The 3,061-nt window shown below is 52.4% G+C and overlaps 1 pseudogene; it reads left to right on the plus strand.

Moving 5' to 3' along the window:
• The first annotated feature begins 703 nt into the window (after positions 1–703).
• LOC100478786 lies at positions 704–2,490 on the plus strand (annotated as a pseudogene).
• Positions 2,491–3,061: the final 571 nt, after the last annotated feature.

Raw genomic sequence — 3,061 nt, forward strand, 5'->3', positions numbered from 1 at the left:
TCCTCCTTCCTCCTCCTCCTTCCTCCTCCTTCCTCCCCCTCCTCCTCCTCCTCCTCCTCCTTCTTCTTCTTCTTCTGACCTCTCAGTTTCAAATGAGGAAAGACAGACCTACACAAGTCTGGCCCAAACTCTCATGCTACAGCTGAGTAAAGCTAGTCACTAAACTTAGAAACGGAATACTGTGGCCACTTATCAGCCACAAGACTTGGGTAGCTCACTTCATACCACTGAGACTCAATTTCCCCATCTGTAAAATGGGGTAAATACCCTCCTTCTTTATTGAACAAAGGGGTCTCCCGAGAATTTAGTAATACAATATATGTGAACCATGCCTTAAAATCACTCAGGAAAATATAAAACTGAGGTACATAAAACATGCAAGGAAGCAAAGAATATACCAAACCTTTTCCTTATGTATAAGAATTTGTCATTTCTAAGCGGATTTTCAAGGCGCCTATTGATGAATGAGCGGGTCGCTTACTCCAGCGGGAGAACCACAGCAGGAGCTCGACGCTGTGCACTGTCTACAATAACTGCCCACAGGCCAGGGTCGGAGGGTAAGGCAGGGAGGAGGTCTTGAGCTACAGAGGAGCACGGGTCAGTGATGAGCAAAGACCGCTTCCTGCTGGGGGAAGACACTGGCTTATGTAACACCTATGAGGCCAGGAACCACACGGTTGAGTCTCAGTGACCCAAGGAGGAAATGCAGAGCGACAGACACAGAAATATCTTGAGTTCTTCACTTGCGTTTATCGAACACCGTGAAGGGTGTGCGCGGACCAAAGCAAACCTTTGTGAAAATGTCTCCTTTGGGTCAGCGCCCTCAGCCCCCGCCGCCACAGCCCCCCTGCCAGAGCTTGGGCGCCACCTCAGGCGGAGGGTCCTGCAGGAGGGAGCGGGCGGCAGGGGAGCGGGGTCCTGCGAGCTGGGCGGCGGCATCGCCTTGGGGATGCCCCCTGCGCCTCTGCGCTCTCAGTGGACAGCAAATTCTGTTGATCTGAATCTTCGGGTCCACATCATCTTCGCGGGACTTGGAATTCCGGAGAATTGCCTTTGTGAGAAACTGGCAGTAAGTTCTTTAAATTCCATCTCTTGGTCTTCCATTTGGTTACGTTTCGGAGGAACTTCGGGAAACCGTGAACAACTCTACTAATGCAGAGCTCGACTGCCATTTCCTCCATGAAGGCTTTACTGACAAGGATATTCTGGCCCTAAAAATTAATGCAGTTTCGTCTTTTGAGGATTAGGACGCCTTCAATGTCGCGGACCTGGGAGACATTCTAAAGACGCACCTGAGATGGTTAGAAGCTTCTCCTCGGGTCACCCCCTTTTATGCAAAGGCAATGATAGCAGAACCACGGTGAAGACCCTCCCTGCCCTCGGAACCGGATTGGACTGTGCCAGCAAGATTGGGGTACAGTTGGTACAAAGTCTAGGGGTGCCTCCAGAGAGGAAAATCTACGCCAATCCTCGCCAACAAGCGTCTCAGATTAAGTACGCTGCCAGTAACAGAATCCAGATGATGACTTCGGGTGGGGAGCTTGAATTGATGGAAGTCCCCGGGGCACATCCAAAGGCAAAGCTGGTTTTGCGGATTGCCACCGATGATTCCAAAGCAGTCTGTGGCCTCAGTGTTAAATTTGGGCCACACTCCACACCAGCGGGCTTCTTTTGGACCGGGCGGGAGAGCGAGGTATTGACGTCATCGGTGTCAGCTTCCCCGTGGGAAGTGGCTGCACCAATCCGGAGACCTCTGTGGAGCCACCCCCGCTGCCCCCTGTGTCTTCGGCATGGGAGCTGAGGTTGCTTTCAGCCTGTAGCTGCTCGATGCGGGTGGTGGCTTTCCTGGATCGGGGGATGGAAAGCTTAAATTTGAAGAGATCGCCAGTGTTACCGACCCCCGGACAAGTCCTTCCGGGCAGACCCAGGAGTGAGACTCACAGCCGGTGGCATCAGCCTTCACGCTCACAGTTAACATCGTTTCCTATTAAGGGCACAGACCCGCTCTGATGATGAAGAGGAGCCCAGGGAACAAACCTTTCCATGCTACGTGAACGGTGGAGTGGATGGATGCTCTCATTGCATCCTCTGTGACCATGCCCACGCGAGCCCCTTCAGCAGAAGAGACCCAAACCGGGTGAGAAGTACTATTCAACTAGCGCACAGGGACCAACCTGTGCCAGCCTTGATCGCGTAGTTGAACGCCGAGACCTGCCCGAGTTGCACGTGGGCGACTGGGCGCTCTTTGAAAACAGGGGTGCTGCCGCTGCCGCCGCTTCTACTTTCAGTGGGTCCCAGAGGCCGACTATCTGCTGCGTGATGTCGGGACCCACAGGGCAACTGATGCGGAAGATCCCGAACCACGACCTCCCGCCCCAAGTGGAACGCCGGGACCGCGGCCCTCTGCGCGACGAAGCGCCCCCTGCTGTCCGTGTTCAGCGGGCGCTAGCCGGTGCCACTCCTGGACTGCTCCCTTCCTGTGTAGCCTGAATTGTGGGATTGGGGGGACCGGTTAACTGAATTCCTGCTCCTTTTGAAATGTCTGTAAGTAGGGTTGGCGCGGATGCAGCAGTATGGAAGGCTAGGAGATGGGGTCACTTATCTGTGTTCCTATGGAAACTATTCGAATATTTGTTTTATGTGGATTGTTATTCAATTTTCAAACACGCTACTAAGGAGGGCCCCTCGGCCGCTGAGCAAGAGTTTGTGGCTTGTACATTGGCAGAACGGGAGGAAAGCTTAGTGCTGTGACCTGTTCTAAAAATAAAGTATCCTGAAATAATTAGGCACGGGGGAATTTTTACAGTGTGTCCATTCCAAACGGCTCACCTTGCATGTGTTTTGTAAGTGGGAGTTGATGTTTTGTCCCACAGGCTGAGAACATTGTCCCAGAGGACTTAGGAATCGGTGTTTTTCAGTATTTTGAAAACCCATCGAAATGCCATCTTCCTGTTCAGCATTTTTATTCCAAGTACATGAGTCTTGTGTAAAGTTTGCTGCGGACTCTCACAAACAACAGTGGATTTAGCCCACACACAGGTAGAAGGAAAAGCGCAGACGA

The sequence above is a fragment of the Ailuropoda melanoleuca genome, unplaced genomic scaffold (assembly GCF_002007445.2).
Source record: "Ailuropoda melanoleuca isolate Jingjing unplaced genomic scaffold, ASM200744v2 unplaced-scaffold12527, whole genome shotgun sequence".
Lineage (NCBI taxonomy): Eukaryota > Metazoa > Chordata > Mammalia > Carnivora > Ursidae > Ailuropoda > Ailuropoda melanoleuca.